This window comes from Anabrus simplex, chromosome 6 (assembly GCF_040414725.1).
Source record: "Anabrus simplex isolate iqAnaSimp1 chromosome 6, ASM4041472v1, whole genome shotgun sequence".
NCBI classification, from domain to species: Eukaryota; Metazoa; Arthropoda; class Insecta; order Orthoptera; family Tettigoniidae; genus Anabrus; species Anabrus simplex.
The window spans coordinates 331224711-331252440 of NC_090270.1; positions in this window are offsets into that span (position 1 = coordinate 331224711).

Genomic DNA, 27730 nt, shown 5'->3' on the forward strand with positions numbered 1-27730 from the left:
GGCGAGTGTAGATAAATAAAAGCCCCTTTGTGAAGTTAGCTCTGGGAGCACAAGAACCAGGATACTGGGTCACAGGCGGTCGGTGTGTTTACGATTTTTTTTGGCGAGGGCGAGCCTCTCATGGCTAGACGAAACAGGTTAATGTACGGCCCGCACCTTGGGGTTGGCGCGGCCATCTTTGTATAGCCCGGGGGAAGGTCGTCTTTCTCCTGGCAGAGAAGATTTTTGGAGACACTGTCGCTTCATTCATTTGAACGTTTACCTCCTTTCCTTTCTTTTTTTGTTGTTTCTGCTTTCTTATGGTTGTGTATTACTCTTAAGGTATCCTGCACGATGTAATTGTTACGAGAGCCCATCTCTTCACACAAAGTTCTGCTTGGTGGACGGGGGTTCACGTCCATGTAAATATGTAATATAGGGCGGTAGAGTAGGTTATCTGAGGTTACTTTTATAATTATTGTACTGCTATTTTTGTGTATATAAATATCCCGATATGGGAGGAAACTTTCATAATAGCGCTAATTTCTGCGGATATCCTTAATTCTACCATCATGTCATTTTTATTCCGTAGGCATAGTGATGCTGTTTCCATGTGGGGGACACATCCGTTCTTTCCTGGTTCACAGATCGACAAACTTCAGCATAACGTCATCATCCAGATTGTATTTTCTTTGTTTTCTTTTTAAACTGTAGATGTGAGCCTTTGGGGCATTTATTTGGGCACTCCAGGTGCAATCATTGTAAATAATTTGAGTTGTGAATACAAACTTATGCTCAAAAATTCAGATCGCAGCGAAAGTGTTCCTCATTTCGTAGTTTAATGTTATTATATGAGTTCCCCATGATCCACTAGTCATAAGAACCCAGTTGTCGACCATTTCTGCCGACTGCAGCTGAGCTGGTGCCCATATGTAAGAACAGGTGAGCAGGTAAGTATGATCCTGCAGTGTTGATGTGCCCTGTAGGGTACAATAGTTGTACTACTAAGAAGTACAGGCAACCCATGGTGTTCCCCGCGTGATGGTACGAATCAAAGGTAGTTTTATGGTTCTAATTCAATCATCCCTTGGTCGTCCCTTTTAGTCGCCTCTCACGATAGGCAGGGGATACCGTGGGTGTATTATTCGTCTGCGTCCCCCACCCCAGGGGGTAAATAGAGAGAGAAAAGAAGAAGATGGGATCCGTCACTTCGAAAAATGAAGTAACGGACGAAGACAGGCAAAGTCCACGAAGGGCGTGAGAATGAAAGAGTCCCTAGGCCTCGAATGCTCTAATACCGTCGGGGTCGGAAAAGAACAAGAGTTGACCAAGGGAGGTCGGATAGGATAGACGAACGTAAGGAGCCTGGCACAAGTAAGTGGAAGCAATGCCAAGACTCAGCTAAGGGCCCCGTGGTCGCCAATCCACACTTCCAAATTGAGAGCCCCTTGGGCCCCTGTTAGTCGCCTCTTACGACAGGCAGGGGACACCGCGGGTGTATTCTACATGTGCTGCCCCCACCCGCAGGGGGAAACACTTTCTAGCCAAATATTTTCTCTTTCACATCGACTTCAGTGACAACAAAATCAGCGCAATTTCTATTTTTTGAAACTTAGAAAATTAAGGAGCCATGATCACGCGTGTTCTCAGAGCAAAGACAGCCAGCCAACTGCAGATCGGGCCGAGCAGATTGTGTCGTGTGTAGAGCAGCTAGCCAGCAGATTGGGTCTGTGTAGAGCAGCACCCGATTTACCGCGTCAGCTAGCCAGCAGTTTGGGTCGTATGCAGAACAGCACCAGGTTTACCGCGCCAGCTAGCCAGCAGATTGGGTCGTATGTAGAACAGCACCAGGTTTACCGCGTCAGCTAGCCAGCAGATTGGGTCGTATGTAGAACAGCACCAGGTTTACCGCGCCAGCTAACCAGTAGTTTGGGTCGTATGTAGAGCAGCACCAGGTTTACCGCGCCAGCTAGCCAGCAGTTTGGGTCGTATGTAGAACAACACCTGATTTTCCGCGCCAGCTAGCCAGTAGATTGGGTCGTGTGTAGAACAGCACCCAACTTACCGCGCCAGCTAGCCAGCAGATTGGGTCATATGTAGAACAGCAACAGATTTACCGCGCCAACTGCCCAGAAGATTGGGTCGGTTATAGAGCAGCACCCGATTCACTGCGCCAACTGCCCAGAAGATTAGGCCCAGCAGATTGTGTCGCATGGAGAGCAGCACCCCATTTACCGCGCCAACTGCCCAGAAGATTGGGCCCAGCAGATTGTGTCGCGTTGAGAGCAGCACCCGATTTACCGTGACAACTGCCCAGTTGATTTTGCTGTGTGCAGAGCAACACCCGATTTACCGCGCCAACTACACAGCAGATTGGGTTGTGTATAGAGCAGCACACGATACACCGTGCGAATTACCCAGCAGATTTTGCTGTGCGCAGAGAAACACCCGATTTACCGCGCCAACTGCCCAGAAGATTGGGCCCAGCAGATTGTGTCGCATAGAGAGCAGCGCCCGATTTACCGTGCCAACTACCCAGCAAATTTTGCTGTGTGCAGAGCAACACCCGATTTACCGCGCCAACTACGCAACAGATTGGTCGTGTATAGAACAGCACCCAATATACCGCGCCAACTAACCAGCAGATCGGGTGTATAAGTTTGGGTCCTGCGTAGAGGCCTCAAGACGTGTTGAAAGTGACTGGGCTAAGTATTTACCCCATGTGACCAAATGTGTGAATAGTTTACTGATAACAATTATCTAATAAAACTTACTCTTGCTAAGGGAACACCGGAGTCTTCTCTTCCTCGAACTGTCCCTGCAAAATCATAAAAAATCGCAGATGTGAAGAGTGATGACACCAGAGCATCCCATCCAACGAGAACGGAAGGGCTCATCGGAAAGACGATTCACTTACCACCGCAACAAAAACAGAGAAAACCTTAAAATGTTTTAAGAAGTGTGAAAAGTAGGTTTGTGTTGCTCAATTCAAGACGTGTTTTGGAAATGACTTAGAATAAGCCTGTTTTGAACATAGGTTTTAGCTATCCCTTCAAATATGAACAATGTTTTATATCTACAGCTACTTATTGCTTTTGTTTTAGTCATCTCCATGCAGCCCATGAAGGCCCTAGGAGGGGTGGAAGGTAAAGATTTCCACTACCCGTAACCTCGGCACATTATGGGGTAGAGTGGTTAGTTCTACGCCCCAGGGAATTAACCTGGCACTCAGTTTTGGTGTAGGCTGAGTGAACCTCAGGGCCATGTTCACCTCCGGAAGTGGAAATCTCGTTTCTTAAATGTTACGACTTCCTGAGGGGGATTCGAACCCACGTCCTTCCGAACGAACCGAGCACGCCTTTACCGCCTCGGCCAGGCAGCCCATGCTTTTGTTTTAACATTACCTATGCTTTCCTGACAGTTTCTGGGATACAAACATATCTTTCGAACTTTGAATGGTTTTTCAATGATAACGTAATTATAAAAATTGTAGGTGAAGGAAACAAGTGGACTATTATATTTTCAATGATCATATTAATTAATATACATTAACTTTCGCTTCAGTTTACATTTTATTTACACAGTTAATAGTGTATCTGCAATATATAATAATAAAACGAAGTGTCTGTCTGTGCGCGATGCCCAGTTAAATCTAGAGCACGCAGAAAACTGAAATTTTTAACATACATGGGCACAGCATTTCACCGATCGCTCATGTATATGCCAAAGAGCAATTCTTGCTTCGAGAAATGCAGCTATGAATGTCGTCAACAAACAATTTTTACAAGAATTACCCAGTGTTCTACAGATTTACAAGTCTATCGACACGACGCGTAATACAGACGAGGCTCTCAATTACATGACAGAGCTTTGGAACAACTTGGAGTGACCCAGAATTCCCTCGAACACCTTGGAGCGGACGATTGTGGCAATGAATATCATTCTAAGGAAAATTAATTCTCCTTCCCTCTGCAGCGGAACGCGACACTCAGTTAAGAAACTGATGCCGAATAATACTGAAGCCACCATCATGACCGGGCATGCCACGGGTGAAGTAGTATTCATTCCTTGAACTCAAATCATCCTGTTCAATTTATGGTTTTCAGCCCTCTGTGTACGGTATACGGTTCGGGTGTCAAACCGTACGCGTTATACAATGTTCTGGAAAATTTCTAAATGAATACATTTTATTACTCGAAATGTTCATATTTTGTGTGCAAAATTATTTTTTCTACTGTGTGAACATGCCTAATTTTCTGTACTTCCATTTCTCCAGGGGATTCCAAGCTTTGAATGTTGTGATTCACCTTTGAGCTGGTTGCGGATCAACCAATGAAGCGCCTGGTATTTTTCGGTCTCACTACGCGCCCGGGAATATCCTACTTCAAAGTTTATCAAATATGGATCTCATAGTCGTACATTTGTTTACAGTCACACTCTTGAATGGACAGACACCGAACTCCGTCAGGCGTTTCTTAACCAGTGTCATGCGTGGTGTAACATCAAACATGTAACAGTGCAGCGTCTAGTTGTAAATACAGTATTACGTTCGACAAACTTATAAATAATATTGTGAGATACTTACAAATTCTGTCCGCCTCTGTGATGTAGTGGTTAGTGTGATTAGCTGCCACCACCAGAGGCCCGGGTTCGATTCCCGACTCTGCCACGAAATTTGAAAAGTGGTACGAGGGCTGTAACGGGGTCCACTCAGCCTCCGGTGGTCAAATGAGTAGAGGGGGGGGGGTTCGATTCCCTCCTCAGCCATCCTGGAAGCGATTTCCGCAGTTCCCCACTTCTCCTCCAGGCAAATGCCGGGATGGTACCTAACTCCAGGCCACGGCGGCTTCCTTCCCTCTTCCTTGTCTATCCCTTCCAAACTTCACTTCCTCCCACAAGGCCCCTGTTCAGCATAGCAGGTGAGGCCGCCTGGGCGAGGTACTGGTCATCCTCCCCAGTTGTATCCCCCGACCCAGAGTCTGAAGCTCAAGGACACTGCCCTTGAGGCGGTAGAGGTGGGATCCCTCGCTGAGTCCGAGGAAAAAAACTGACCCTGGAGGGTAAACATATTACGAACGAACTTACAAATTCTTTTGCGTGACAGTGCAATGCTTCAATTTCTTGTTGGTTAACTTACTATGCATTAGTTATTAGCGGCGTACTTTCTACTTACAAATGTCCCGCATGTAATAGGGATGAATGGGATGCCTAATCACTTGTTATCGAAGGAGCGCTACAACGTGCTGTATTTTGGATGTTGTGAAACAAATGGCAGTCACTTTACTGGACCGTTCCTTAACAGGATGCGTTCGTAAATACACCAAGGATGCAGAAAATAAAATTGAATAACTTATTTATGCACGTGTAGACATTCCACTCTATAAAGGAGTGTTCTTTTTTGAAACGAAAACTAGTAATGTTCGGTAAAGTACGTATGTAGAAGTCGGACGTCTGTTTGGAAAGTAATATGCATACAGTCTGCGAGCTTCGTCTGCATTCCGATCAGATTTTCCATAAGTTAAAATTATCTCTGTGTATTCGTCGTTGCAGGACACACTAGTCATTGCCCATATGTAGACAGCAAATGTAGCGCTGTTGTAACATGCATTAGACTAGTACTATACTGTCGAAAACGAGCTTTACAAATGCAAGTGGTTGCATTAGACGGGTAGCGCTGAGGAGCATGCTGTGAACGACTGTCCGGTTGTTATCTCTTCATATTGTGACGTAACCTGCCCGCTGGTAATAGTGTCCCTGTGAAAATCAATTAGTAGACATCCCCTTCATCATTTGTGCATGCGGGACATTTATAAGTAGAAAATACGGCACTCGCGAGCCGCCAGGTATGTTTATGTTTAACGTCTCAATGTTTCAATGTTGAAAACTTCCTAGGGATATGAACAACGAATTTTAGGTAAATAAAGTATAATAAAGTATGAGAATATATTCTTTATTTAACCCTAGAAATTAAAATCCTTTTCTTAATCATCGTTATCCGGTCGATTAGATTAACAGTTTTCCTTTTTTCTACCACTACTAGCGCTAATGTGAGTCAATTAATTGTTTTACTTAAAGCACCACTACGAGCGCTAACATGAGTCAATGCAGAGTTTCACTTAAGCCCTTATAACTACATTCGGGGTGGACATTTTTCAAAAAATCAAAAAATCCTCACGGTATTGAATATGGAATCACATTACAGAAAGAATTCTGTAAAGAAGTTTATTTGAGTAGGATTTGAATAAAAAATAAAATGAGTAAAGAAACAAGCGATTTTGGGCTGTTTTTCTGGAACGGCATTTAGGCCGGATGTGATGTCCGTTTCTTTTTTAGGCTGATAGATTTTTCTAAGACTCACAATTTGAAACCTTTCCTGGCCCTTTACCCCTTCAACTTTCATGCACAATTGGGGTAATTTCTTAATTTTACGCTTCTCGTAATATGGTCCCCTACTTTACTAGGACATGTTTTCCACATTAAAACAACTTACATTAACATTTATTAAGGGGCAAGGGGACTCTGTGGCCACCCTGTAGTTTAGCCGGAAAATATATAAGGAAAAATTATTTTATTTTTGTATAATACGGTCTTTTATGTTGTTTTAATATCATTTGTACCATCCAGCAACACGGTATCATGAGCATTGAAACTAACAATGTTATTATAAATAAAATAAAGTAATTCATGCAATTTATATAAAAAAAGAAGTGTGTTAATAAATGTAGATGTTTATTATTTTTCTTTAAAATGGATGGTTCACATCTCACAACTGAATTATAAACGTAGATGAAGCCGCGGGTACGTGCTAGTAAGTAGTATTTAAGAAATAATTTAATTAAGTAATTTTTCAAGGAAAATATTATGGGGTGTGTATCTACTTCACGTGAAAATCGGTGTGTCAGAAGAGGGGCAACTGACAGAGAGTTAAGGATGCAAAAGATTTTGGCCTCGCCAGTGTGCGAGGCGATTTCTAACTCATCAGCATCGATTCAATTGCTGTATGTTCGTGAACACTTGCAATCTATCTTCTGGGACAAGGTAAACACAGCCCGTGTTTGTTCCACGCCAATTCCTTCGAATAACGATTTGTCAAAACCGAGTTCACAAGCTAATTGCTGCCAGACATGCCGGCTAATTGTATTAGTCACAGTCTCAAGTAGAGGAATGTTGTTTCCGACTGACGGAACCAGGGCAGCGCTGTCGAGCACGGTACACTGGAGACCTCATGAAATGGCGCGCGAGAAAATTGACACATAACAGAATAATAATTCACTTTATCTTACTGCGTCAAAGAGGCAGCTAGTGGTGGCGATTGTTGTTCTAAGGCGCAAAACGATGACACAATCAGTTCACAAATAGGAACTCCAATAATTATGCCACATATCCGAAGCTAGGAAGTGGTAGTACAACCAAGATCTGAAGATTACTTATATATATAAGGTTTACTAAAAATAGCTTTTTCCAATCCGTCCGGCAATTCTACTTGACCACTTTCCTTCATTTTTCATTCTCTCCGGAATTACCTGTGGGTGAATCACGAGATATTAATATTTCAGTCAACTTTGAGTCATTCTAAATTCAAATCACTAAGTGACCGCTCCAATAATTGCAGGCGAAGGCTTAACCTAGCCCGCAATAGATTCTGTACTTAACGTGTTACTAAGCGATTAACACTTTCTGTAATTTTCTGATATACGGTACATAATTCCCGCCCCTATTAACGTGATTGCATGCAATCATCATTGATTACTGCCTGTCAAGCCAGAGTATATACACTTGTTCTGATCATGGAAGAATATTGTTCTCTGCTAGATACTCTTTGATTCTCTGAACTTCCCCAGCTTCTAAATTTACTCAACAGATGGCACAACGCTCCTAATGCTTCTAAGAGAAAACAGTAGACGTACGTACAGACGGGAAGGTATCAAGTCAACTAGCCTTCTGTAAGACAATAGCAGAGCAATAGGGTTCCCAAACACTTGGCGTTAGCACCCGAGGTCATTGACCCAGTGGCGTCATGACCACGTGCTCTTGTTTGTAAACAAAGCAGTGTGCTCTTGTTTGCAAACAAAGCCACGTGCGTTTTTGACAGCTGCCATCTTTAAACAAGACAGCATCGCTAACCTCAGTGCTGTCATCCTTACGGCACTAAACTTCATGGCTACCACCTTAGGCACGTAGTGGCGGGCAATTTGTTTGGGAACCCTATTGCTCTACTACGTATGACCATTAATAGAACGCAGGGACAAACTCTTGAACAAACCTGGGTGTTCACTTACCCTTACCAGTATTCAGTCATGGCCAATTGTGTTGCACTCTCTCGGGAAAGATCGTCTGAAAATATGCCCAAATGGTCGAAGCACAGTGAATATTGTATGGAAATAAGTATTATAAACTACATTACGAATGAATCAATTATTATGTCCCGCCAGTAAATGTTCATAAAACTATTGAAAAGGGCAGGCAAAACAATATGCCTATGACAGGCATATCAAGACGAGTTATCTGAACTAATACTGCAGAGCAACACGGGTGCCCTAGTCTACATATTTTAAACATTTACTAAATACTGATTTGTCCAGAGCGTACTTCCGTTCTATTGGACCAATTTGCTTCACGTTTGCATTATTCCCTACGGAATTACCTGTCGGTGAATGATCAGGCAATGGCAGGTCTCACAATTCAGTCAACTTTGCAAAATCTTAAAATCAGATCATGAAAATGATCACTGCAGTAGTTGCAGGCGAAGGCTAGGGTAACTAACCCGCAATACGAGGTGCATTCAAGTTCTAAGGCCTCCGATTTTTTTTCTAACTAACTACTCGCCCGAAAACGATGAAACTGGCGTTACTTCTCGACGTAATCGCCCTGCAGACGTACGCATTTTTCACAACGTCGACGCCATGATTCCATGGCAGCGGCGAAGGCTTCTTTAGGAGTCTGTTTTGACCACTGGAAAATCGCTGAGGCAATAGCAACACGTCTGGTGAATGTGCAACCACGGAGAGTGTCTTTCATTGTTGGAAAAAGTCACTAGGAGCCAGGTCAGGTGAGTAGGGAGCATGAGGAATCACTTCAAAGTTGTTTTCACGAAGAAACGTTAGCGTAACATCCGTCAGCACTCGTGGCACCCACACTTTTCGCATTTTCAGGTCGTCATGCAGGATTGTGTGCACAGAACCCACGGAAATGCCAACACTGGAGGCGATCTGTTCAACAGTCATTCGGCGATACCCCAAAACAATTCTCTCCACTTTGTCGATCATTTTGTCAGACCGGCTTGTGCGAGCCCGAGGTTGTTTCGGCTTGTTGTCACACGATGTTCTGCCTTCATTAAACTGTCGCACCCACGAACGCACCTTCGACACATCCATAACTCCATCACCACATGTCTCCTTCAACTGTCGATGAATTTCAATTCGTGTCACACCACGCAAATTCAAAAAACGAATGATTGCACGCTGTTCAAGTAAGGAAAACGTCGCCATTTTAAGTATCTAAAACAGTTCTCATTCTCGTGGCTGGCGCTAAAATTCCATCTATCGTATAGTGCTGCCATCTCTGTGACGTTTTGACAACGAACGCGGGCTCATTTTAAAACAATGCACATGTTTCTATTTCTTTCCAGTCTGGAGAAAAAAAAATCGTAGGCCTTAGAACTTGAATGCACATCGTACGTACTGTACTTAGCAGGTTGCACACAATCCAGGAGCAATATCTTTACGTAAAGATAAATCGGCGAAGCTAAACGATTAGACATGACGGCGACTATAGGAAAACCTACAATATCAACCAAACTTGGCATATACATGACTTCTCTAGAGAGAAATACCGTGGGAGGAAGACTCACTTAGCACCCCTAAGGGTGGAGCGAGGAGGAAATGACAAGTAAAAATAATCGAAACCGACCTATATTAATGTAGAATCCATAGTTTTCGGGGTCGCTGAGAAGAATAGTGATACTGCGTATGACAAGTTCAGCCATCATTGACATGGGGATTGGCATACCTATCAACCAAACTTGGCGCACATATGACTTACTATCTGCAACAAGTACTTCGGGGGTAAGACACACCTAGCTCCCCTATGATTGGGGTTGGGGGAGAGTGACGTATACAAATAATTGTAAACGAGCAATATTAGTATCGAATCCATACTTTATGGGGTTACCAAGATGAACTGTGACACTCTGGATGACGTTTAAGTTCAATTTCAGCCTCCGACGGCATGTGGGTCAGAAGGAGTGAGAAAGAAAATGTCCAAAATGACAAAGATTAGTATTGAATTTACAGTTTTCGGGTTCACTATGCTGATTGGTGACAGTCCCAGTGAGAGTGGGAATCGTATACATCTATAGTGCGATGCTTAAATACATACAATTACTTATTTTTATTGTTCATTTGAAACATTGAACCACTTGCCACACAACATTGGCTGGCACAAGGACGATGTTCCACGCGATACATCATCTACCGGGCGAGTTGGCCGTGCGCGTAGAGGCGCGCGGCTGTGAGCTTGCATCCGGGAGATAGTAGGTTCGAATCCCACTATCGGCAGCCCTGAAGATGGTTTTCCGTGGTTTCCCATTTTCACACCAGGCAAATGCTGGGGCTGTACCTTAATTAAGGCCATGGCCGCTCCCTTCCAACTCCTAGGCCTTTCCTATCCCATCGTCGCCACAAGACCTATCTGTGTCGGTGCGACGTAAAGCCCCTATCAAAAAATGATACATCATCTAAATCTTTCTCAGAGCGTAAGCCTTTCTCGAGGACAGTCGAGATTTTCTTGTGATGACACAGAGCATAGTTCTCTGCAAAACGTAAAGAATTTTACCTTATTTTCTTGACACGGCATACAGTAAGTCCAAAAGCCTATATCATGTCTATAAATCTAAAACTGTTAATTAAACACCCAACAATAACTATAAAACTGCAAAGTAGTTGTAAAACACCAATCAACGTCACAATAAAGAAAGGTACAACAATTTACTTGACAAATAATGACAGGTAATACAAAATCTTAAGCAGCCTTCGTGGCTCAGGCGGCAGTGCGCTGGCCTCTCAGCCCTGGGTATCGTAGTTCAAATTCCGGTCACTCCATGTGAGATTTGTGCTGGACAAGGCGGAGACGAGACAGGTTTTTCTCTTGGTACTCCGGTTTTCCCCGTCATCTTTCATTCCAGCAACACTCTCCAATATCACTTCATTTCAACTGTCAGTCATTAATCATTGCTCCAGAGGAGTGCGACAGGCTTCGGCTGCCGGCAAAATTCCTATCCTCGCCGCTAGATTGCGTCTTCATTCATTCCATTCCTGACCCGGTCGAATGACTGGAAACAGGCTGTGGATTTTCATTTTCAATACAAAATATTTAAAAAATGTTCAAAAAATATCCGGGCAGCGCATGGAGCAATTCCATATCGAAACACGTGATCTGATCTATTTATAAAGAATGTTGCGGGGCTTCTAGTGCCTTCTTAATTGACTTTTCGTTTCTGCCTAGTGGTTACGTATCGATACGCAGACATCCACCCCATTCCAAGCTGCTATTTATATCGTTCTGTATCGATAGGGTACGGTATCTAAATCTGGTAGCTCAATCTCCTTTCTTATATTCATCAAGTGGAAAAGCTATCTCGCTTAACGTGTGTGACATGACGAAGCGTTGTCAAGTATGCGCCATACGAGGGGTAGGCTGGAAGACTGTTATGTGGAAGGTACATGACAGTGCTCATTGGAAAAGAAAGGGACAAGAGTGATTATACTCAGTGCTTTTTAACGTAGACGTACGCTTCTCGACAAGGGGAACATGGAACGAGCGATTTTAAGAAGCTTGTAGCGTTTGGGTAGAATACGTATACTGTCAAGAGTATTTAAGTTATCATTATCCTTAATATCACAATTGACAGATAACGGAGGAGGCTACTTGTTACTGAAATAGAATTGAAAATCTAGTTTTTATGGAATGGTGATTCAAACAAGGCATAATTTGTGCTAAATATGTGACGTCACACGCATACTCTGTTATAAGATGGCGCTGTGCTGACTCGAGCGCTCAGTTGTCGTTGTGAATACACCGCGATCTGTTGTATAGAATAACAAATTCAACAATGGAAGAGGGATTAGGCAAAGACGTGCAAAAGGAAGAGTTGAAACGAGAAAAAGGAATGAAGAAGGAATAAAAGAACGAAGACAGTGCAGTAGGCGTTACTATGAGCAATTGAAAGAGCGAGAACTCCAGGAAGAAGCAAGTAAGGCAGGCCTACGGATCTCCTTCGAGAAGACACAATTATTGACCATCATCAAAACTGCATCCACACTGATATCAGTGGAGAGAGAAAGGATTCATTAAGAGGAGAATTTCAAATATCTGGGGGAGGTGATAGTCAATAACCTGTCAGAAAAAGAGGCACTTATCCAGAATCAACAAGATGAACTTGGCATATAAACTGACTATCAACACTTACAACAAGAAGTATACCTCGATCAGTGCAAAACTCAGACACTACCAGACAGCCATCCGCCCGGAGGCTTTATATGCAGCTGAGTGTTTGAACTTTAAAAGTTGTAACTAGTGGAGAGTAAGATTCTCAGGAAGATACTGGGACCCCATAGAATGAAGAATGGATCATACAGAATGAAAGGGAATCAAGAATTATATCCCAAGATGGAAAATATCTCAGATAACATCCGGAAGAGGAGAGCCATATTATTCGTACGTATCTACAGAATGAACCCGGGAAGACTGACCAATCAGATAAGATTTTTTTGAGATCAGGAAAACTACGGTGCGCTGGTATCGGGAGGTGAAGAAAGGACCTGGAAGGAATGGGAAAACAAGGAGCGCAGCAGGGATGCTTACAAGTCGAGCAATAAGACCACCAAGAGGTTTCAAGAAAAAGTGCCATAGACAGAAGAATGTAGGAGATTGCAGAATGAAAGGAAGAAGTAGTAGTAGCGAGGAAACTGATGAAGGTGAATTCGAATTAACGTGGTCCATAGTCGGCCAAAACGAAAGGAGAAGAGTAAGAAGAAACCCCCAAAACCCTGCACCATTACAATAGAGGCAACCTGCCAGGCGGTCCTCATCTGAACTGAATCTCACACTTTGCTCATATCTGCAGATACACCGTCTTCTCTTCCAAAGATATTGATTTTACTACTCGCCCATTCTGAACAAACGTTTACTTCCATCTGTTTTTCTGTAAAATCTTCGCACATTTTACAAACTAGCATTTCATTTTCTCATAAAGTCTCTCGTTTCTCTGGAAGAAATATTTTTTTTATTTAATATATGACGATCTGTCGGTACTTGCGATGTTTTCTTCACGTTCACTGTTCGCAGATTCAGGAGATACTTCAAGAGAATCTCCATGCTTTCTTCTATTGGACACCAGCATAAAATAATTATTTTATTCATTTTACTTCTTTAACTTGTGAACAGCGCGCAACACATGCCCCTAAATAACTATGAACTCGCTTGCCTCAACAGAACAAAACGAGTTTTTCATGATTTGCAAATTATTTAAAAATGAATCAATTTAAACATTAACCCCAGAATAATGATGACGGTTAGCTGTTTACCAGTTGTTTGCTGCTACATTGCTATTAACTTTTTCCGGTCTAACTGCGAACGTCGCTCGCAGCGGCCAAAATTACGTTCACACCGCGCGGCGCTGACAATTCATAAACATTCGAGAATGATGTTGTATGTCCTCCGCTCTCTTCGCTCAGCGCCTGCCAGCCGCACGCACGCGTGGATCATTCGAGACTCGACGCGCAGTCTTCAGTGCGCGTGTCTGTTACGTCGTGTGCAGTATATAAGGAGCTCCCTGTCTGTCACTCATGAGGATTCTCCCCAGTGTCCTGCTCCAGAATACACTGAACGTCGAACACGGAGGCTACTCCTCTTAAGAATGTGTCTCGACTAGGTGGACGGAATTCTGGTAGTATGAGGTTTCACCTCAGGTCACTACTCCACTTTCCGTTCCTTCATCCATGTCGAGCCCCGATGCTGTATGCCACACATCCCCAAGCTCACTCAAGCTCCGACACACACATTAGATTCTCTAATTGTGAACATAGCTTTCATTTAGTACAAGCTTATGAACTCAGACACTTCAAGTTAGAAGGAACTCTCTTAGCTAATCTATGCTAGTGCAAATGATAGTTTTCAACTATCACGAACTGTATCTTTCCCAAGAACTATCTTTTCAAGATAGCAGTGAGTGTAAATACATTAAGAGTGTACATAGTGTATAGAAACAGAAACTCTCTCAAGATTAATCATCTACTTGCTTCAAGGCAATTTTATGTTTTATTCCTGTACATACTGTAGAATTCTGTGTGAAGCAAAAAATAAGTTGTGTTCTTGTAAATCTTATCTTGTTTACAACACAACTCATTGGCGACGAGGTAAAAGAAACTACGTGCCATCTGCCACCAACACATTGGCGCCGAAGTCAAACAGTGGTCAGTGTGTCGCCCAATCATTCGAAACGAGGTACAAAACTGATTACATTCTGTCGTCAAGTCATTCGCGACAGGGCAACAAACTCTTACAGGATATCGTCCACTCATTGTCACAGTGACACTATACTCCGTAACTATCACCACTCCACATTGGAACCTGTACGGCCTCTACCAGCAGTTAGCCTTTTCTACAGTGCAACTATTAGCCTCCGTCGAACTACGGACAGTCAGCCGACATTCCAAGGCTCTCTCTCGCTCGCAGCACCTGTTCGGCACGCTTCAGCTTGCTTGCTCGCTCACACACTCCCAGCTGTTCCGGTGAAGGTCTCGCCTACATCCAGCTTAGTACACGCTGCTAGACAAGTTCTTTTCTCTCACGCATCTCAACATGGCTACAGCCGAGGAACTAGCTGCCTTATTGCAAGCTCTCCAACAGCAACAACAGCAATTCATGCAGCAACAACAAGCGGCATTGCTCACAGCTATGCAAACTCTTTCTGTTTCTACACAGCCCTCAGCAATTCCTCCGTTCTCTGCTTTTAGTCCGGCTAAGGAAGAATGGTCAGTCTATTTCGCCCGCCTACAGCAACATTTCATATGGCATTCCGTCACGGATGACAAGCGCCAACGTGCACTATTTCTCAGTTCGGTTGGCAATGCTACGTGCGAATTACTACAAAAATTAAGTCCAGAGGAGCAACTCTCTGAAGTGCCGTTCGCACAGCTCTTGGCCCGTATCACTGAACACTATGCTAAAGCCCCACACATAGTGGCCGCTCGCTACAAATTTTTTCAGAGCAGGAAGCAACTGCATCAGACTCATGCTGAATGGATAGCGGAATTGCGAGTTCTAGCTAAACCCTGCCAGTTTATATGTTCCAAGGACGGTTGTCGTACGCCCTATACCGATTCCCTCATTCGGGATATGGTCATTCTGCATACTCCTGAGAACAAAGTTCGTTTTGACGCTGTCAAGAAGAGTAACCCTTCTTTAGAAGACGTCCAGCGTATTGCTACGGTATACGAACTTACTACCAAGACTGCGGCAGAAATAGCTTCTAAACACGAAGTCGCTCAAGTCTCTACTCCAGCCCGCCAGTCCTCTGCTACCTTGAACCGCGCAGCCAAGTCGTTCTCTGCCAAGCATTCTCGCCCGGTTCCCTCTCGTTCTTCTCCAAGGAAGCCCACTTCTAAGAGTAAGTCGCAACTCCTGCCTTCCTGCAGAGGATGTTTCAAACATCATGAACGTCGTGCCTGTCGTTTTTTCAAAGCCACTTGTGAACGATGTAATAAAGTAGGACACATCCAGACTGTATGTCAGAGTTCGCTCCGCCCTGCTAAGACTCCTGCAGCGCGCCCGAAGCATATACAGCCCCGACAGGACATGGAAGTTGATCAGATAAATCTTATTCTTCCCACCAAGAATTCTCACAAGATCATCGTTCCTCTATCATTCTCTGATCGCTCTGTCAATTTTCAGTTAGACACTCGATCACCTGTCTCTATCATGAACCTGGCTACATATCACGACTTAGGTTCACCTTCATGCTCTCCAGCTGACATCCAGCTTGTTACATTTAACAAACGGAAGATTGACGTTAAAGGCCAAATCACGCTTCCAGCCAGCTATAAAGGAATTCGGAAGGTCATTCCACTCCTCGTAGTCAACAACTACACCGCATCGAACATTATGGGCACGGATCTCTTTAATTTCTTCGGCTTCCAGATTCATGACAATATCAACGTGGTATCTACTTTGCAACCTACTTCTGATATTACGGCTCTCCTCGAGCAGTTTCCTGAAGTCTTTGACTCTACGCTCGGAACCACCAAAAACTATACAGCTCACATACAGCTGAAATCAGGAGCTAAGCCGCGCTTTTTCAAAGCACGTCCAGTACCCCTGGCACTTCAAGACCAGGTCACTAAGGAGTTAGAAAGATGGGTAGAAGCTGGAATAGTGGTACCAGTCAATTCCAGTCAATGGGCCACTTCACTAGTTGTAATCAAGAAACCTGATGGCAATGTGCGACTTTGTGGTGATTTCCGATCTACGATCAACGCACAAATCGACACAGATATATTTCCAATTCCCCGTCCAGAGGACTTATTCCGTCGTCTAGCTGGTGGACAATTCTTCTCTAGAGTGGATCTTAAAGAAGCCTATCTAGAGCTACTTTTAGACGAAGAATCCAAACAATTTCTCACACTCAACACTCCTATCGGACTGCTCCAGCTCCAGCGTCTCCCGTTCGGCGTCTCTTCCTCAGCGGCTATTTTTCAACGCTATTTAGCTCAACTCACCGCCTCCATTCCCGGTTGTGCTAACTATCTTGATGATATTATTGTGACCGGCGCAGATCATCAAGAACATCTCCATAATCTGCGACTCCTTCTCACGAAGTTGAAAGACAATGGCCTACGAGCGAATCTCGCTAAATGCACTTTCTTTCAGCCGCAAGTTCACTACCTGGGACACATCCTCGATAAAAACGGCATTCAACCTAGTGAACGGAATGTCTCGGCGATTGTAAACATGCCTGTACCACAGAACATCAAGCAGCTCCAATCCCTCCTAGGCAAAGCGAACTACTATAACAAGTTCATTCCCCGCTTCGCTTCAGTTGCAGCTCCATTAAACGCCTTATGCAAAAAAGGTGTTAAATTTCAGTGGTCTCCGCAATGCCAACAGGCCTGGCAAATGATCAACAAAGCCCTTGTTCAAGCTGTTAAACTCACTCATTTTCAGCCTGGCAAGCTCATCACGCTAGCTACTGACGCATCAGATTACCGCGTCGGCGCCGTTCTCTCCCAGAAGGATCGTCACGGACAAGAACGCCCCATCGCCTTTGCTTCGAAGACACTTAATGAGCATCAACGTCGGTACTCCCAGATAGAAAAAGAAGCTTTAGCAATCACCTTTGGTATTCGCCGCTTCAATGAATATCTCCATGGCAACCATTTCCTGATCATTACTGATCATAAGCCTCTAGTACACTTATTCCATCCGGGTAATAAGATCCCTGAGCATTCCCTCAGAATGCTTCAAAGATGGTCCATGTTCCTTTCTGATTATTCCTATCAGATCGCCTATCGTGCCACATCCCAGCATTGTAATGCTGATGCCCTCTCTCGCTTACCAGTCGGTCCTGATACCGCCTTCGATTCTCAAGAATCCTAATGTCTTCAGTTAGCCATAGAACTCGAAGACACCGTATCCACCTTTCCTATTGACGCTACCTGCATTGCTACAGCTACGGATAAGGACAGTACACTTGCTACGGTACGTACTTACATCCGCAATGGTTGGCCCCTTCAGAACAAACTTCCTGCCCACCTTGCGCCTTATCATCGTATTCAGCATCGTCTTACGACTCGTGCCGGAGTTATACTCCTCGAAACCGGCACCACCTTCCGAGTGGTTATCCCACCTAGTCTACAGACACAAGTTCTCGACTTGTTACACCAAAGTCATTGGGGTATATCCCGCACTAAGCAACTGGCACGTCAACACTGCTACTGGCCTGGTATTGATGCCGCCATCGAAAAGCTCATCTGCCATTGTGAACAATGTCAAAAAGCTTCATGGCCTCCTGCTACTTCTCCATGGGAACGAGTTTACATCGATTTCGCAGGTCCTCTCCTCAATTCCATGTGGCTCATCGTCATAGATTCTCTATCGAACTTTCCCTATGTAGTGGATATGCATTCGACTACTACTACAGAAGCTACCATTCGTGCTCTTCAGAAAATATTTACAACTGAAGGCTTACCAAAAGTACTAATTTCTGACAATGGACCGCAATTTACAGCTACTGCTTTTAAGAACTTCTGTACATATAATGGCATTCGCCATATTCTAGCACCGCCTTTTCACCCTCAATCTAATGGTGAAGCTGAACGCTTTGTACAAACTTTTAAGAAAAGTATGAAAAAAGCTGTCTCTTCAGGCTTGACTAAAGACCAAGCATTGTTACAACTCTGAAGCAACTACAGAACTCTGCCCGGCGCTTTGTACAAACTTTTAAGAAAAGTATGAAAAAAGCTGCCTCTTCAGGCTTAACTAAAGACCAAGCATTGTTACAACTCTTAAGCAACTACAGAACTCTTCCCGGCGCTGATAATGTCACTCCCGCACAAAAGCTCCATGGACGACCTCACAGAACTTTACTTTCTCTGTTACAGCCTCTTCCTGCCCAGCCTAAGACCTCGCCAACAAAGTTCACCGTCAACGACAGGGTCTACATAAGGACATTCAAGTCAAACCCGCTCTGGTTACCTGGTGTCATCCGCAGATCTTTGGGCCATCGTCTCTACGAGATTCGGACTGCTGAGAAACGCATTTGCCGCCACCAGGACCGGATACGCATGCGCTACCGTCCATATCCGGCTATTGATTCTCTTGTTAAGCCAGATAAATCTATTGCTGAACGAGCTTTAGACCATTTAATAACCATGAGTTCCTTTCAGGACGATGCAGCGCCACTCCGCCCAGTCACAGCTCCGGACAATACAACAGAGACGTCAGAAGATCCTGCCCAGCATCGTAGCCGCCGCCAGCGCCGCCACCGCTTCACGCCGTATCGGCGTATTTAGGAGGGGAGGGTGTTGTATGTCCTCCGCTCTCTTCGCTCAGCGCCTGCCAGCCGCACGCACGCAAGCGTGGATCATTCGAGACTCGACGCGCAGTCTTCAGTGCGCGTGTCTGTTACGTCGTGTGCAGTATATAAGGAGCTCCCTGTCTGTCACTCATGAGGATTCTCCCCAGTGTCCTGCTCCAGAATACACTGAACGTCGAACACGGAGGCTACTCCTCTTAAGAATGTGTCTCGACTAGGTGGACGGAATTCTGGTAGTATGAGGTTTCACCTCAGGTCACTACTCCACTTTCCGTTCCTTCATCCATGTCGAGCCCCGATGCTGTATGCCACACATCCCCAAGCTCACTCAAGCTCCGACACACACATTAGATTCTCTAATTGTGAACATAGCTTTCATTTAGTACAAGCTTATGAACTCAGACACTTCAAGTTAGAAGGAACTCTCTTAGCTAATCTATGCTAGTGCAAATGATAGTTTTCAACTATCACGAACTGTATCTTTCCCAAGAACTATCTTTTCAAGATAGCAGTGAGTGTAAATACATTAGAGTGTACATAGTGTATAGAAACAGAAACTCTCTCAAGATTAATCATCTACTTGCTTCAAGACAATTTTATGTTTTATTCCTGTACATACTGTAGAATTCTGTGTGAAGCAAATAAATAAGTTGTGTTCTTGCAAACCTTATCTTGTTTACAACAAATGACCTATGCACGCATTCTGGCGGCTACGTCGTGTTTCTTCGTGTATTACTTACGAGAGAATTTCAACAGATGGCAGTATTAAGTCAGAGAATTTACGATATTATTGGTGAGAGTGAATTCACTCGATGTGCTCTAAAACATAGATTTTCGCGGCAAACAAGTGCTTGATGAAAGTGATATTTTCGATATCTTATGTAATTGTTATCGCTCATACCTAGAAAACAGACAAATGTATTAGTATGCAGATATTCTTAAGTATTCACTCAAAACTGAAAAGTGCGGGAACATGCGGTAGGCTGTAAAACGAATTCAAATCATAAGGTCGGTCTCGGCCCGCTTATGTCCACGGCTGGTCCGTGGTCCAACCGAGCAGAGCAGGGGTGACCACTGCTCTACCGTGGCTCTACGCCTCTGTATTCGGGAGACGGGAAAGTGCTGGACCTCACGGCTAGTCCCCACTGTCGGCTGTCTTGAGAATGGTTTTCCGTGGTTTTCCATTCTCCTACTCTAAGGCGAATGCCTAGACAGTTCCTAGTGTAGGTCACAGCCGCCAACCCCCCTCACGTTCTCCAAGCATCTCCTTCACTGTAACAACTCTCCGGCCTGAGAGTCGGCGTCACCGTCTAGGAGGTCCGCCTCCCCCTTCAGGAGAGAAATTCAAACAATTCAGTAGTAGTCCAATCATAATGAAATGCAAGATGTTTCGAATTCATATTCGGATGTTAGTAATATTTCATTTGTGCATAATATTATAATTAGGCCTACATACCTTCAATATAATCTTCACCCTGAGTATCTCCTCTAACATCGCCTTGCGAGCCACTATTGTCACATAAAAGAAAATCTATATAAATAAAGCTGTAGGGTGTCCGCTGTCTGTAATTTCGTATGTTTAGCCAATTTTTCAGGTATTTATCCGTTTTAGGTCAACACAAGAGTGAATCGGTGATTTTTATTTTTCGTATCTGTTTCTCTCTTTCAGTATCACGGCAAAACGGCTGAATAGATGTTAACCAAACATTATATTTAGAATATACTCATCCCGAGGAAGGTTATGATATGCATACCATTTTAAAATATTTGAATATACTATTGATTTTCTCTAAACTCCGTGGACTGTATGTGAAACGTCTCTTCATTATAAACAACTTTTGTTTTGTTCATAATTTATCTTACTCTTCAAATGGGGGAGAAAATTACTATTTTCTTCGGGTATCATGCTCTGCATTGAGTGACCGACAGACCGACAACGAACCTACAGGTTACCATGGCAACGTCTTTGACTGCTTGCCAGCAGAGAAGTAACGTATTGCCATATTCGTAATCATTCCTGTAAATTCGTGGTTGTTCCTTGGGTAGAAATCAAGAGAGACGTCAATCAGCCATTGTGCGAGATATTGGTGGGACATCATTGTAGGTTATAACCGTCCTCGAATAGTTCAAGTTATAACTCCGTTAGTTATCTTCTTATCTGTTTACCTAAGGAACCCTGCGCCTAAATTTCTCCTCTGTTACCGCTTTCTTATATCCGTAACTCAAACCATCATAGTTTATTGAGGGACATTGATTTTCAACACATCCACTTGGTATTTACATATTTGTCCTATTCGGCTGTCCTCAGCTATAATCCTATTTTTTATTCATTTCAACTTTCTCAACTTAATTACTCCGTATGTATACGAGTGCTAATTCTGAAACCTGGACACTCTTTTCTTCGAAGAAATATTCGAAACTACGCAAATGTATAACTTTTGGCTTCGGAATATATCGGAATATGGATGCAGTTTTTACGATGGTGCAAACCTTTGTTTCGTGATAATTGGTGGCTAAACGGTAAGTCGTATCACAAATGGGAAAGCACAGTCGCCTTTCAATTTGGAGAGATCTATAATTTGGGCCATGACTTCTTCTCGTATCTCTGTCCCTTATACGTTAAATTGAATCATGACATTCGGCACGCACACCGACAAGAACAGTGGCCATATGTTCGCCTCTTTTTATGATTCCAGCTGTCACATGAGTATCAAAAAATAAAGTACTATGTGAAAACTGTACCAAATTTCACCCCATTCAATGACTCTAACTGAATAAAACCCATACATATAGAAGACTAGCGAGATACCCGTGCTTCGCTACGGTATTATACTGAAATGTATAATTGAATGCTTATTGTATTAGATATATAATCCGCCGAAATTCGCGATCTGACTCGTTTGCTGCGAGAATCCACCAAAATTCCCGATCTGACTGGTTTTCTATGATTTTACGGCACGTTTCCTCCCACTTTTAAATCTTCCTTTCCAGCAATCGATTTCGTACTTCCCGGGCTAGGCTCAGGTATTCCTGCCGGTGAGTTGGGTCCGTAAATCTTTGCCATCTTTTCCTATAATATTTTTAATATGGATAAAATCCTTCAGGAGATCCGGCGTGGTGTCATATTGGGTGCCTTGGCGGCACTGAACCCGCGGCCGGACTGCATTCTTAGTCATTACCCGTCAGGGAGCCTTTTCCAGCCCGGTCCGCACATTTGACGACGGTCCGGAATATTATTATTATTATTATTCTTATTATTATTATGTGTTGCTGGAATGGCTGATGACAGGGAAAAGCGGAGTATCCGGAGAAAAACCTGTCCCGCCTCTGTTTTGTCCAGCATGAATGCCACATGGAGTGACCGGGATTTGAACCACGGAACCCAGCTGTGAGAGGCCAGCGCGCTGCCGCCTGAGCAATGGAGGATCCTTATAAGTACATTAATAACAGTAAAATCAATTTGTCTCACCTCCTTCTACACCCCACCGAAGTTAAGTTTATTTACCGCCAACCCCCCCCCCCATAAAAAATTAAAAGAATGCTTGTTTCTTTATGTTTAAGGGAGATTCCAAACACCAATGTTCACGTCTATTACCTTCAGTTTTGAGATATAAGTATCCCCATAAAAAAATCACTTTTTTTCACTTCATTTCACAATAATCCCCCCCCCCATTAAGTGAATTTTCCCGCAAATAATACTTGTTTCTGTAATAGTAAAGGATCTTCTAAATACCAATTATCACGACTCTAACTTCTTCAGTTTTCGATTTATGTGTCCTCATGAAAGGAATTCAACTCCTTTACACTCCCGCCCTCCAAGATGGTTTCCCCACCAAAATGCGTCCTTCTTTGTTTTTAAAGGAGGTCCAAATAAGGATTTTCACGTCTGTAACAACTTTAGTTTTTATTAGATGTATGTATTCTCATACAATTCAGTCAATTAATTTTTCAATTCTCTCACACCCCCCCCCCTCATTGGATTTTCCGAGAATACGTGTTTCTTTACTTTTAAAGCAGATTGCAAATATCAAATTTCACGTCTGTAACATCTTCATTTTTGAGATATCAGTAGCCTAATTAAGGGAATTCATCACCATTTTCAGTCACTTTTACCCGCCCCCCCCCCTTCCACCCAAGTGGTATTTTCGAAAACTAAAAGTACACGTTTCTTTATGTTTAATAGAGATAAAAAATACCATTTTTCACTTCTGTAACATGTTAAGTTTTTTTTGATATACTGTAAATATTCTCATTTTAAAATTTCACCCCTTTTAAGTTCCCCTTAAGTGGAGTTTCCAAAAACAAATCACCTATATTTCTTTACATTTACAGGAGATTTACACCCACTCTTTACGTCTGTAACATTTTACGTTTCCAAGATATTCTGTAGATATAGTCTTTCAAAAAATTCACCCCAATTTGTCACTCCTGTTTAACCGCCATTAATTGGCTTTTCCAAAAACTAAAAAATACGTGTGTTTCTTAATTTTTAAAGGAGATCCCATATACAAATTACCAGTTCTATAATATCTTTAGTTTCTGAGATATGTGTATCCTCAATTAAGGCATTCAACCCATTCTTCACCCTTTTACACCCCTCCTATTAGGATTTACAGAAAACAAAAAAAACGTGTTCCTTTATTTTTAGAGGAGATTCTAACTACCGATTTTTATATCTGTAAATTTTAAAGTTTTAAGATGTAGACACACTCATTTTAAAAAAATCACCCCCCCTTTTCACCCCTCAAAATTTGGAATTTCCAAAAACGAAAAAATACGTGTTTCTTTACTTTTAAATTAGATCCAAAATACCAATTTTCAGGTCTGTAATATCTTCAGGTTCTGGAATATAAGTAGCCTCATGAAAGGCATTCAACCCATTATTCACCCTTTTACACCCTTCCTATTGGGATTTTCCTAAAACAAAAGAATACGTGTTTCTTTATTTTTAAAGAAGATTCTAAATACCAATTTTTACATCTATAAACTTTAAAAGTTTTGAGATATAGATACACTCATTTTAAAAAATCACCCCCTTTTCACCCCCCCTATTAATTGGAGTTTCCACAAAAAGAAAAATACGTGTTTCTTTATTTTTAAAGGAGATCCCAAACACCAATTTTCAGGTCTATAATATCTTCAGTTTCTGAGATATAAGTAGCCTCATTAAAGGCATTCAACCCATTTTTCACCCCTTTTCACTCCTCCTATTGCGATTTTCCGAAAACAAAGAAATACGTGTTTCTTTACTTTTAATGAAGATTCTAAATACCAATTTTTACATCTGCAAACTTTAAAAGTTTGGAGATATAGATTCACTCTTTTTAAAATTCACCCCCTTTTCACCCTCCCATTAATTGGATTTTACAAAAACAAAAAAATACGTGCTTCTTTATTTTTAAAAGAGATCAAAAGTACCAATTTTCGGGTCTGTAATATCTTCAGTTTCCGAGATATAAGTACCGGTATCCTGATTAAAGGCATTCAACCCATTTTCCCCCATTTTCACCCTTTTTCGTCCCTCATATTGGGATTTTCTGAAAACAAAAAATACGTGTTTCCTTATTTTTAAAGAAGATTCTAGGTACCAATTTTTACATCTGTAAACTTTTAAAGTTTTGAGATATAGATACACTCATTTTAAAATTTCACCCCCATTTTCACCCCCTTACCGAAGGAATATCCAAAAATCCTCTCTTAGCGAGCACCTACATCATAATATGAATATATCCCCAAAATTTCATTTCTTTATGTCCAGAAGTTTTGGCTCGGCGATGATGAATCAGTCAGTCAGTCAGTCAGTCAGTCAGTCAGTCAGTCAGTCAGTCAGGACAAGCTATTTTATATATATAGATACTAGCAAGATACCCGTGCTTCGCTACGGTATTATACTGAAATTTATAATTGAATGCTAATTGTTTTAGATATATAATCCGCCGAAATTCGCGATCTGACTCGTTTTCTGCGAGAATCCGCCAAAATTCGCGATCTGACTCGTTTTCTAATAGATTACGGTATGTTTCCTCACATTTTTAAATCTTTCTTTCCAGCAATCGATTTCGTACTTCCCGGGCTAGGTCCAGATATTCCACCCCGTCAGTTGGGTCCCTAAATCTTTGCCATCTTTTCCTATAAGCGTTTTTAATATGGATCAAATCCTTCAGGAGTTCCGGCGTGGTGTCGTCTTAGGTGCCTTGGCGGTACTGAACCCGCGGCCGGACTGCATTCTTAGTCATTACCCGTCCAGGACCATTTTCCAGGGGGGTCCGCACATTTGACAACGGTCCAGAACATTATTATTATTATTATTTTTATTATTATTATTATTATTATTATTATTATTATTATTATTATTATTATTATTATTATTATTATTATTATTATTAAAAGATGTTCTGAACCCCACAGCAAGCTGCAAGATCGCTACTTGGCGGTAAATTACATCTGCTGCCAGTGTCATTGTTACAATGTGACCAGCACCATCGTCGCGCGTAGGCAAGTGTGCGGGATTTCTGGCGATACCAATGACATACTTCCGTGCATTGTTGACCTTATTATAGAGGTGAACAATTTGACGGTCCATCTCATTCCTATCGTTTATTTCAAATGTGTTTAAATTTTTATTTACATGCCAGGAGGATCTACTGTAATCTAAGAACGTTCTCCGAAGGAAAAGATGGCTGTTGAAAACCAGCCCAGGAAAGATTAAAAATGATCGGTTTATGATCAGAATAAGTACATCGAAACTATATAGCCTGTTTCCAGTCATTCGACAGGGTCAGGAATGGAATGAATAAAGCCCCATCTAGCAGCGACAATAGGAATTGTGCCGGCTGCCGAAGCACACCTCTGGGGCAATGATTATCGTTGAATGACAAATGAAATGAAATATTGGACAGTGTTGCTGGAATAAATGATGAGAGAGAAAATCGAAGTATCCGGAGAAAAACCTGTCCCGCCTCCGTTTTGTCCAGCATGAATGTCACATGGAGTGACCGGGATTTGAACCACGGAACCCAGCTGCGAGAGGCCGGCGCGCTGCCGCCTGAGCAACGGAGGCTCCTTAAGTACATTATGAACAGTAAAATCAATTGATCTCACCTCCTTTTACACCCCACCGCCGTTAAGTTTATTTACACCCCCCCCCAAAAAAATAGAAGACGTGTTTCTTTATGTTTAAAAGATATTCCAAACACCAATGTTCATATCTGTTACATTCAGTTTTGAGATATAAGTATCCCCATAAAAATAATTCACTTTATTTTCACTTCCTTTCACACTCCCCTCCCCCCCACCCCGTAAGTGAATTTTCCGGCAAAATATACTTGTTTCCTTAATAGTAAAGGATCTTCTAAATAGTAATTATCACGACTCTAACTTCTTCAGTTTTTGATTTATGTGTCTTCATGAAAGGAATTCAACTCCTTTTCACTCCCGCCCCCCAAACGCGTTTTTCTTTGTTTAAGGAGATTCAAATACCAATTTTCACGTCCGTAACAACTTTAGTTTCTATTAGATGTATGTATTCTCATACAATTAATTCAATTAATTTTTCAATTCTTTCACCCCCCCCCCTTCATTGGATTTTCCGAGAATACGTGTTTCTTTACTTTTAAAGCAGATTCCAAAGCAGATTTCACGTCTGTAATATCTTCATTTTTGAGATATCAGTAGCCTAATTAAAAGAATTCAACACCATTTTCAGTCACTTTTACCCCCCCCCCCCCTTCCACCCAAGTGGTATTTCCGAAAGCTGAAAATACACGTTTCTTTATTTTTAATAGAGATAAAAATACCATTTTTCACTTCTGTAACATGTTAAGTTTTTGAGATATACTGTAGAAATTCGCTTTTTAAAATTTCACTCCTTTTTATTTCCCCTTACGTGGAGTTTCCGAAAACAAATCACCTATCTTTCTTTACATTTACAGGAGATTCCAAATACCCACTTTTTACGTCTATAACATTTTACGTTTCTCAGATATTCTGTAGATATAGTCTTTCAAAAAATTCACCCCAGTTTGTCACTCCTGTTTAACCCCCATTAATTGGATTTACCAAAAACAAAAAAATACTTGTTTCCTTATTTTTAAAAGAGCTCCCATATACAAATTTTCAGTTCCGTAATATTTTCAGTTTCTGAGATATATGTATCCTCATTAAAGGCATTCATCCCATTATTCACCCATTTACACCCCCCCCCCCCTATTGCGATTTAAAGAAAGCAAAAAATACGTGTTCTTGTATTTTTAAAGAAGATTCTAAATACCATTTTTTTACATCTGTAAACTTTTAAAGTTTTAAGATGTAGACACACTCATTTTAAAAATTCACCCCCCTTTTCACCCTCCATTATTTGGATTTTCCAAAATTAAAAAAACCTGTTTCTTTATTTTTAAAGTAAATCCCAAATACCAATTTTCAGGTCTGTAATATCTTCAGGTTCTGAAATATAAGTAGCCTCATTAAAGGTATTCAACCGCTTTTTCACCCTTTTCCACCCTTCCAATTGGGATTTTCCGAAAACGAAAAAATACGTGTTTCTTTATTTTTAAAGGAGATTCTAAATGCCAATTTTTACATCTTTAAACTTTAAAAGTTTTGAGATATAGATAGACTCATTTTAAAAATTCACCCCCGTTTCACACCCCCTATTAATTG